This window comes from Gouania willdenowi, unplaced genomic scaffold, assembly GCF_900634775.1.
Source record: "Gouania willdenowi unplaced genomic scaffold, fGouWil2.1 scaffold_81_arrow_ctg1, whole genome shotgun sequence".
NCBI classification, from domain to species: domain Eukaryota; kingdom Metazoa; phylum Chordata; class Actinopteri; order Blenniiformes; family Gobiesocidae; genus Gouania; species Gouania willdenowi.
The window spans coordinates 209674-220735 of record NW_021145247.1 but is presented as its reverse complement, the minus strand read 5'-3'; positions in this window follow the sequence as shown (position 1 = coordinate 220735).

The following is an 11062-nucleotide window of genomic DNA, read 5'->3' as shown; positions in this document are numbered from 1 at the left end:
GAGAATTCTATCGTTTCCATACCAGCACACAGACAAGATTGACAAACCTCATAAAATACCATAGACCTTTGTTGTAAGGAAAAGCATCGGTGGTAATGGCCATGAAAATGCCACATTGCTTAGACTGCTCCCTTTGATTATTGGGAATGCAGTTCCTGAAGAGGATGGAGCATGGACTGTGCTAATGGACTTAAAAGAGGTAGTAGAATTATCGCTGAGCACTGAATTCACAGAGGAATCCATTCAGTATTTACAGTCCAAGATACAGGATGATAGAGAGATGCTGAAAGAAGTCTTTCCAAATTTCAAACTCCGTCCTAAGCATCACTATACTGAACACTATCCTGACCTTGTACGCCGTTTTGGGCCCCTTGTACACTTGTGGACAATGAGGTTTGAGGGTAAACACTGTTTTTTCAAGAGAGTTGTACACGACACACAAAATTATAAAAATGTGTTAAAAACACTTGCAGACAGGCATCAATACATGGTAGCATATCATCTCAGTGCCTCAGGATTCTTCAAACCTCACCAGCAGACATCAAATGTCTCTTCTGTACTGGTATCAATGCTTCCAAATGTTGCTAAGACATACATTGAACAAATAACAGCAAGCAATGTTATTTACAGCACATCAAAGGTCTGCATTGATGTAACTGATTATGATGTAGGAATGTTTTTGTCTGTGGGACAAGAGGGAGGACTGCCTAGTTACTGTAGGGTTGAACAGGTTCTCCTGGTTAACAGTGATGTTGCCTTTCTTTGCCAAGAGCACACATCACACTACATTGAACACCTGAGATCTTACGAACTTTTCTCAAGCAATCTGACTATTCACACCCCATCAGAGCTAAATGACAAAACACCTCTTTGCGCTTACGACATAGATGGAAGATTGCTCTTGACACCCAAACGTTTCATATTATTACTCTAAATTATCTTGGAGTTGTGCGAACCAGTGGGGCTATGAATAAGCTGCCCCACTCCAGCATCTGGCCTTCCATACATCCCATCGTTCAAGTGGTGCCCCAGTGTTTGTGTGGACCAGTGGGTATGTGGACATGCATATGTTGTGTGTGTGTGTGACCTTCACTCTCCATGAAAATTAACATGTTTTTGTCTTTTAGGAACCAAAAGATGGCTGCTACTCAGAATCATATGCTGCGTGTGTATGTTACACGAGACACCGCCCTGAAACTTACTCTACTTGAGCGACCAAAGTCAGTGGAGGAGCTGAAAGAAATAATGCAAGAGAGGTTCAAGCTAAGACTGGATGGGGACTTTAGCCTGCACTATGAGGATCCGGACTTTGATGGTGATCTTTGTCTTCTTGTGGACATCCAGGAGTTACCGTTGAAGGGAACATTGAGAGTCGTCAGATCCGAAGGTGACACCTCATCTACTGCGTCTTCTGACACACTCATACTCCCACATGTACCTGCGTTACAGCGCCAGAAGAGTTGGCCTGACCACTTTGTTGTTCCTGGTTTTGGTTATGAAATGGAGCATATACTAGAAGAAGGAAATCGTTTTTATGAAAAATCAGGAAAATTGCTGAAGTTAAAGAGGTCACAGAAGAGTGAAATCCTTAAAAAAATGGCTGAAACGATCTACAGTTTTAAACCATACCCACATGTAAAGGAATTGTCAGTGGCTGCTCAGGCTTTGATTACAGCTAATCCATGTCTCAGAATGACAGCTGGTGATGATGGGGAGTTGGGATGGAAACGCCACTTAGGGTACAAGGTTACATCATACCGTAACAATCTGGCCAAAGCTGGCGTTGCCGAAGTAGCAATCAACACAGGGAAGCGGAGCCGAAACAACCCCGACAATGATCACCCCCATCAAAACATAAAGAAAGCTCGAAAAGCTGAGGTCAACTATATCATCAACCTACCGAAGGATCAAACCCCAGCCACTCTGGAAACAATGAGAGAAGAAATCTTACATGAAGTCGAAAAGACTGAAAAAAACCAATTAGTCATAGGCAAGCTCATGAACACAACCTATGCCCTTCGTCGCCAAGAAATCGTTGGAGCCCTTGTAGCTCCGCGGGTGAAAGACGTCGTGGACAGATGGCCAGCCCTTCTTATAGAGTCACAGGTAAAAAATGAATAAATATATACATATATTTTACTGTTCTTCCTGTTGAGAGCAATTCCTCAACATGACTCTTTAGCATGCCCACTTTGAACATGGTTGATTTTTTCCAATATTTAAATGACTTTTTGAAAAATCTATATTTTCAAAAAATTCACCAAAAAGCAACCCCCAACCCCCAGGCCCCCCAGCCCCCCACCCCCCCACCACCACCCACACCCCCGCGCCCAGCCCCCCGAGGGGAGGGCCCAGAGAACTCCCCGCCCGAGACCCCAGCGGAGGAGCCGAAGCCCACGCCCAGAGGACGACCAGAGCCACGCCAAATGGGCAGCCGGCGGGCACCCGCCGGCGAGCCCAGAGCCAGCAGGGACCCGACCCCAGGCCAGGAGGACGACCACACCCCAAGCCGCATAAGGCACCAGGGGGCCGCTGGGAGTCCCCCCGCTGGCCCCCAGGCACCCCAACCTAGCCCCCCCGGGCGCCCCAGATGCTGATGCCGCCCGCGCCACGAGCTTCAGTTCTTTAAAGCCAGGGCCCCCTCCAGAGGCCAAGCCAAACCGCCCCGCCGGGATGTGGCCCCCTATTCTGGCCCCGACGCCCTGCCTCACGGGGGATTGCCCAAGCAGGGGCCGCACCAGAAAGTATGCAAGGGCGCGGCACGCGCCACCCGCCCCGGAAGACCCCCGCCAGGACCGGCCCGGCCAGCCGGCCAAGCACCCCGGGCCCCAGGAGCACCCCCCGGGACCAGGACCCCCCAAGGGCAAGCCCCCGGGCCAAGCCCCCCGGGCCAAGCCCCCCGGGACGCGCCCCCCACCCCAGCCCAGGACCCGGCCAAAGCCCAGCAGGACCGCACAGCCCCAGACGGCACAAGGCCAGCAGCCCAGGGCCCGCCGCCCCCCGGACAGCGCAAGCCACGGGGCAGCGCCCCCCGCCGGCCCGCGAGCAACCGGCGACCCCCACCGCGGAGACGGAGGCACCCCAACGGCACACATCCAGCGCGGGACAGCAGCCCCCAGCCAAAGATGCCCCGGACCCACCCACCAGTCCGCAGATGGCAGGACATACCCACCAGGCGGCCGAAAGCAACCTCAACCACCGGAACAGCTAGCGCCGCCCCCCCAGTAAACAGCATCATACCGAGGCACCAAACAACCCTGCCCCAACCCCGGTGAGGACACCAGCACCCCGCCAGCACACCCACCCCCCAAACCGGCGAGGCAGACCGCCCCGGGCCCGCACACCGCGAGGCCCGCTCCCAAGGCCACCAGCAGACGAAACAAGCACCAAGCCACACCCAAGGGGGAGAGGCACCCCCGCGCCCCACCAGGTCGACACCGCCCGGAAAGACCCCGCAAGGAGAGACCCCGGCAAAGCCCCCCCGAGACCCACCGCCACGCCCGACCGCACCACCCTGATGTACTTTTACTCTATGCAGTGGCCCAGCCACCAACAGAGGGGCCAGGCCCCCACCGGAGAGGCCCAAATATGTGTACCAACCCACCACCCTGTTAGGGTGCCTCTTCGTTCCCCAACGGAGAGGCACTTCCCGATCCCCTGTGTGAATGTGTGTGTTTGGTGAATGTATGGGGTGTAATTAAAAGAAGGGGGATGGAGGGGAGCGGTGCTCCCCATCCAACGTCACCCCGCCGCCAAGGGGATCGGCCGAGCAGGGGGGAGGCCCGTGCCCACACCAGGGCCAGCACAGGCCCACCCGGCGCCACGATACAACACTCTCCACCGGGAGGCTGCCCCGGCCCCCCCGACGAGAGAGGACGCCATCCACCGCCAAGCAGGGCCATCCCGCCAGCCACGGACCGGCAAACCAGAGTACCGAAGCACCCCCAGCCCGGAACCGCCCCCCCACACCAACGGCGTCAATAGAGCCCCCCCCTTGCTTGCTCGTCGCGCAAGCGACATCCCTGGCAAAGGTGCACCCCAGGGAGCCAAGCCGAGGACCCGCAAGGGCCGACGGAGCAACCCACAGCCACACCCCGCCACCCAGCGACCCAGGAGGCAATCGCCGACCCCGGGCAGCAGCCACCCCCAAAGCCACCCCCACCCCGGATCTCCCCGGACCGGAGCCAAGGACCCCACCACCCCAGGCCCCCCAACAAGACCACCCCCCAGCCAACCCACCCGGCACGGCACCGCCCGTCCCCCAGGCGGGAGCCACAGCCCCCCCACCAGTGCCCCCGGCCAACGGGAGCCCCCCAAACCCAACCCAACAGGATGGCGGGCGCAAGAGCAAAGGAGGAGGAGGGGGGGAGGATGAGACAGGGGGACAGGGAGCAAGGGGAAGGAGCGGCAGGGGAGCACGCAGGGCCCCAGCCCCAGAGACCAACCAGATGCGCATGCAAGGGGCAACAGCGCCAAATCAAACAGCCCCGGGACCTCGTGAACACCCAGAAAGAATGCACACCCGTGCTGAGGCAACAAGGCACCCCGGCAACCCACCCCAGCCATCCCGGCCAAGACCACCCCAGAGGCCCAAGGCGGCCCAGGCCTACAGTTGGGCTAGTGCGTTAGTAAAGAGTGGTGCTGGCAGTCGCTTGCAGGCTAGATCATCAGGCTTTTAAAAATTTAGATTTAATGCAATTAAAAAAGGAGTCCAACGCTCCTCAAAGTACGTTATTTTTTTTTGTTTTCTGAGAGCAGACATCTTTTCCATGGAAATAAATTCTGTGAGGAGATTTTGCCATTGGTTTATGTTTAAGGATTTTTTGTCTTTCCAATTTAGTAATATTGTTTTTTTTGCTATGGCTAGTGCCGCAAGGATTGATTGTGATTGGTTTGCTGGAGGTTGAAGAATTGTCAGGTCTCCAATCAAACAAAGATTTGGAGATAAAGGAATCCTGCAGTCCAAAATGTTGGACAGTTTTTCAGTGATTAGAATCCAAAAGTGTTGAACTGGGGAGCAAAGCCATAAGGCATGTAAATAGGAATCCGCTGTATTCTGGGTGCACTGAGAGCAGATGTCTGTTGCTGAGAAGCCCATTTTATGCATTTTCTGTTGGGTAATGTGGGATCTGTGGAGGACCTTGTATTGAATTAGCTGAAGGTTTGTGTTTTTTGTCATCTTAAAAGTATTACAACAATTTTCTGCCCAGAAATCAGTGCTCGGGGTGATTGAGAGTTCGGCCTCCCACTTCGCGATTGGTAAGTAATTACAGTTAGTGTTCGAGAGCGCTCTGTATATTTTTGAGAGTTTTTTTGATTTTGTTGAGATTTTTTTCATATATATAGCCCGTTCTGGAGGTTGTAAAGTAGTTAAGTCTAGTGGAGTAGTTTTCTTTATTGTCTCTGTTACTTGTAAGTACTGTAGAAAGTTACTTTTATTTATATCGAATGCTTGGGTTAGATTGTTATATGTCCTGATCTTGTCATTTTCAAAGAGGTCTTGGAGATGAGTGATTCCACTCTCTTCCCATGTCTTCAGATAGAGTGGTGTTTTTTTATTTTTAAAGTCGGGGTTGTGCCAGATTGGAGACAGTATACTAGTTTTTAATTGGACATTTGTGATGTCCAGGGCTTTCCACCATGCAGTCAGTGTGGAGGCAATTAGTGGGTTTTTAAAGCAGTTGTGATGTTTGAGGGTCGCAGTGATAAAAGGGAGATCAGAGAGTTTAATGTGTTTGCAGTCTAACTGTTCTATTTCTAGCCAGGTGTTGTAGTATTCTTTTGGTTTTAGCCATTCTGTTAAATATAGTATTTGGTTTGCTAAGTAATAATGCATGAAATTAGGGGCTTCTAAACCACCCTCGTCTTTGTTTTTTTGAAGGGTTGAAAGGCTTATTTTAGGTTTTTTATTTCTAGTATAGAATTTTGTAGTTGTAGAATCTAATCTTTGAAACCATTGTTTTGGTGGTTTCAGTGGTATCATTGAGAACAGGTAGTTTATTTTTGGTAAGATTTTCATTTTAACTGAGGCTATCCTGCCAAGTAGTGAGATGGGGAGATTGTTCCATCTCCGCAGATCTTCTGTGACTTTGTCCAACATCGGATCATGATTTAGTTTAATTAATTCATTTAAGTTTGGTGATATATTTAAGCCTAGATATTTAATTGTATTTGTGGTGGAGGGGTGGATTTTGGTGTGCAGGATTCCATGAGTTTTTTGTCAAAGGGAGGATTGATGATTTTCTCCAGTTAATGGAATAGTCTGATAATTTAGAGAAGCTGTTTATTAGATTAAATACTTCCTCTAAAGAGGATTGCGGTTCTTCCAAATAGAGTAAAATGTCATCCGCGTAAAGATTAATTTTGTGTTCTGAGATGGATGAGTGGATTCCTTTAATAACAGAGTTCTGACGTACAGCTGCTGCGAGAGGTTCAACGAATATTGCAAAAAGCAAAGGTGAGAGTGGACAGCCTTGTCTGGTTCCCCTCTGCAGTGTGAAGCTTTGGGATGTTATTTTGTTTGTGGTTACTGAGGCCTTAGGTTTATTGTACAGGGTGGAGATCCATTGTATGAATGATTCTCCGAAGCCAAATTTGCCAAGGACAGTTAGGAGGAATGACCAGTTTACTCTATCAAATGCTTTTTCTGCATTATTATTTTTCTGCATTATTGTTTTCTGCAGATTTTTTTTTTTTTTTAGAGTTCTGTGCCATATTGATCACATTAAACAGTCTTCTCACATTGTCTGTGGAGTGTCTATTTTTAATAAATCCTGTCTGGTCTTGGTGTATAATTGACTGTACTACTTTCTCTAACCTGGATGTGAGTGCTTTGGAAATAATTTTTAAGTCTGTGTTAATAAGTGAGATGGGACGATTGCTTGAGGGTGACATGGGGTTCTTGTCTGGTTTAAGTAACAATTTAATGTTCGCTGTATTCATGTGACCTCCTACATAACCTTTATTTTTGATCTCTGTTACTACTCTGAAAAATAGTGGAGCCAGCATTGACCAGAAATGTTTTAGGAATTCAGCAGGGAACCCATCTGGACCTGGTGCTTTGCCTGTTGACATGCTGTCTAAAGCATTTTGTAATTCTTGTAAGGTTAATGGTGAGTCTAAGGTGGTTTTCTGATCTATAGTGAGCTGTGGTAGGTTTAGGTTTTTGAGAAAGGTTTTAATATCTTCAGGGTCAGGGTTTAAATTTGATGAGAATAAGTTTTGATAATAATCATGAAAAATGTTATTAATGTCCTGTGGTAAGTTTAAAGTTTGACCTGCGTTATCAGAAATTGCTGCTATAAAGGAATTTTCTTTATTGTGTTTAAGCTGATTTGCTAAGTATTTGCCTGATTTATTATTGTAGTCAAAGTTTTTGTATCGTAATTGATGCAAAATGAAGTCGGTTTTTTTAGATAAGATGATATCCAGATTAAGTTTTGTATTTTGAAGTTTTTCCCATAGAAGTTCAGATGGGTTAGCTGCGTATTCTTCCGTAAGTTTCTTAATTTTTTCTTCGAGTGTTTTTTCTGCTATCTGTTCCTGTTTTTTCTTAAAAGAAGAGTATGATATAATCTTCCCTCTAATGACAGCCTTGCCGGTTTCCCAGAGTAAGGACGGTGATATTTCCGGGGAGTCGTTTGTCAATAGAAAGTCCTCCCATTCTTTTCTTATTATTTTTCCAAATTCACTGTCATTAAGTAATGAGGTGTTAAAGCGCCATAGAGAGGATACTTTTTGAATAGAGTCACACTGCAGGGTGAGGGATATTGGGGCATGATCGCTAATAATTATAGGATGTATTTTAGAGGACATCTTATGTATGATGAAATTATTTGAAAGAAAAAAGTCAATTCGGGAGAAGGATTTATGCACGGGGGAGAAGAAGGTATATTCTTTTTTAGTTGGGTTATTCAGTCTCCATACGTCTCCTATTCCAAGATCTTCCATGTAATCCATTAATACTTTAGCAGATCGAGATGGTTTTGTATTTGAGCACTTACTAGATCTGTCCAATGATATGTTGAGCGCCAGATTGAAGTCACCTCCGATGATTAAAGATGAGTCTGCAGAAAGGTCTGAAAGCTCTGAGAAAATTCTATGAAAGAAATCAGGGTCATCATTATTGGGGGCATAGAGATTTAGAATTGTGAAACATTTATTATAGATTACTACTTTGATAATAATATATCTACCCTCTGGGTCTATGACGGAGCTGATTATGTTAACAGGTAACCTTTTGTTGAGAAGAACCGAGACTCCTCTTTGTCTGGAATTGAAACATGAGTTATATATCTTATTAAAATTTGAATCTGTCAGGGATTTTTCTTCTGATTTAAGTAAGTGGGTTTCTTGAAAGAAAACAATGTCTGCATTTAATCTTGAAACATAGTCAAATATCTTAATCTTTTTAGCCTGCGAGCGAATGCCACGCACATTCCAAGAAGTTACTGTAAACTGAGACATAGAATGAGGTGAATGTTAGTCCATACAGGTGTAAGCATATCTGAGAATCTGTGGTCATTTGTGCACAACTGTGTTATAAAAGGCTTGGATGCAAGAAAAAAAGAAGAGGAGACACACTTATCATGCGATAACACCACGTGGTAAATGACTGGATCAAAAAGGTTAGTGAAAAGCACAAACATACAACAACAACAATAACAACAATAACAACAACAATAACAACAGGTATCAAAATAGTAAAAGGAGCAAGGGGTAATTATAGGAGGTGGGGGGTGTTGTGGGTGTTGAGTGAATGTGAAAGAAAAAAAAGAGTGAGGGGTGGGAGAAGAAAGAGTTGACATGACGGTAAAGAGTGTCCTGTGAGAGAGTACGTGCCGAAAAGTGTTTACCAAAATCTAAGCTAATATGTAGCATACATACAAACATACATACATACACACACGTGTCCATATATACACCTATCCGTGTTTTTTTTTTTTTGGTGTTGTTATTATTTTTATGTATTTATTTATTTTAATTGTTATTATTTTTTTTTTTTTGCAATTATCATTATTTTATATATATTTTTTTTAATTATATATATAGATATATACATACACACACACACACAAACATATACATACACACACGTACAGCACATATATTTATTTTAACTTTAAAATAATGCTACCTTAACTTCACCTTAAGTGGAGAATTATCCTTTGAATGTTAACTCACATATCACCTATGTTTTTTTTTTTTTTTTTTTTTTTTAATTTTTAATTTATTTATTTATTATTATTTCATTATTATTTTTAGATTTGTCTTTCTCAGTAGAGCCAGGGCGTGATGTTTGAATCCCTAAACAGTTGGCCATCTATGTAAAGCTTGTCTACGACCAGTTTGGAATTTTTGCCTTTCTGTCGGTTTTCCTTAAAGATGGGATACAGGGTTTTTCGACGTTCGTTTATTTCCCGAGGGAATTGATCGTTCATGCCGAATTGCGTACCTTTAAGTTCCCGACCTTTACTTTTTACCTGGATTTTCTGTTGAAAGTGCTCAAATTTGGCAATGATGGGACGTGGCCGGTTACCTCTACGTGGTCCGAGGCGATGGACACAGTGAAATGTGATGTTTTTCACGGTTTCTGCCGGGATTTTAAGCGCAGACGACATAAAGTCTTTTAGCAGAGCATCTGGGTCATCGTTGGGGGTCTCTGGGATGCATGAGAAAATCACATTGTCTCTCATACTGCGAGATTGGATATCCAGGACTGACTCTTTAAGAAACTTGTTTTCGTTCTTCAGCTCTTTTACCACGGAGCTCACCGCAGATAAAGCCGAATGGATATCATGGTTGTCTTTTTGTAAGTCCTGGATTTGTTGATAGGCAAATTCCAGGCTGGCTTTCATTTCCTGAACGTCTCGGTGCAGTAAGTCGAGCACATCCAGCCTCTTAATTATGGTTTGTAGGAGTTCCGTGTGGGATTCTACCTCAAGGTCTGACGTATCGGTAGCCAAATCGTTTTTTCGGCGCTTGGCCGACTTACCTGATGTACTGGCTTTCTGTCCGGTCTCCATCACGTACTCAGCATAATATCTATCGATGAAATCCTAGAGGTCCTCCACTCTGGCTGGTGGGGGGGCGCGTGGTCGGCTCTCGTCGGTGGCGTTGATTTAACGGTGAAAATCGTTAATATGTGCACGTAAGCAGGATCGGTAAACTAGTCTCGGCGGCGAGCCGCCATGTTGAATTTTCACAGATTGTCACGTGACTCTCAGAACAGCCTTTTAAATTAAAGAATGACAATTAACTGTCAACTTTGACCATGGTTCTGGTTCTGACTCATCTGACTTGGTTCTGACCTAATTGAATTTCCCTTGGTGTTGCTACCTGCCAAGTAAAAATACATTTACCATTCTGTTCCTAATTGATCTTTGTACATTTCTGTGTAAATCTGTCCATGTACAGGTGTTTGCAGATTTTCACCAAATCAACAACGTTACCCTGCGCAATCCATTCTACAAGGAGTTGGACAGACACACGCCTAAACTCATCACCTTGTTTAGAGACAAGGCCACCAAGACTGGCAAGATAGCTGAGGAGCTAGCCAAGCTTATTAGGATTTATGACCTTCAGGTGAATTTTTAATTTTGCATGATTTGGAAATAAATTACTAACAGATGGTTTACAGACAACTGTAAGAAGCCAAGGTGTGAATTCTTTCAAAGTGTTTTCCTTTGTGAGTTATTGAAGTATTTACAATAGAAAGTTATTAATTAGAAAAATGTTTTACTGAAGAAATGGTGACCCAAAATACTGAATCTACCATCTATATTTATCAAAATATGGAGCTATTTAACACTGTTTTATTCATTTAAGTGTTTGCTCTGCATTTGTGTAATTACTATTGAAATTGATATTTTTTGTCCATCTAGGAACAACGTGACGTAAATATAAAATGGGCCCTTGTCCTTCATGCACTTCCTGTGTACCTGCGTGACGATGTCTCCAAGTTCTTCAGGACCTGTAATGTAAGTGTACTATTGGCCTCACTATCAATCCATTTGCCCAGCTATTCAGTCAGCTTAAACATATGACATCACTCAAAGAACTC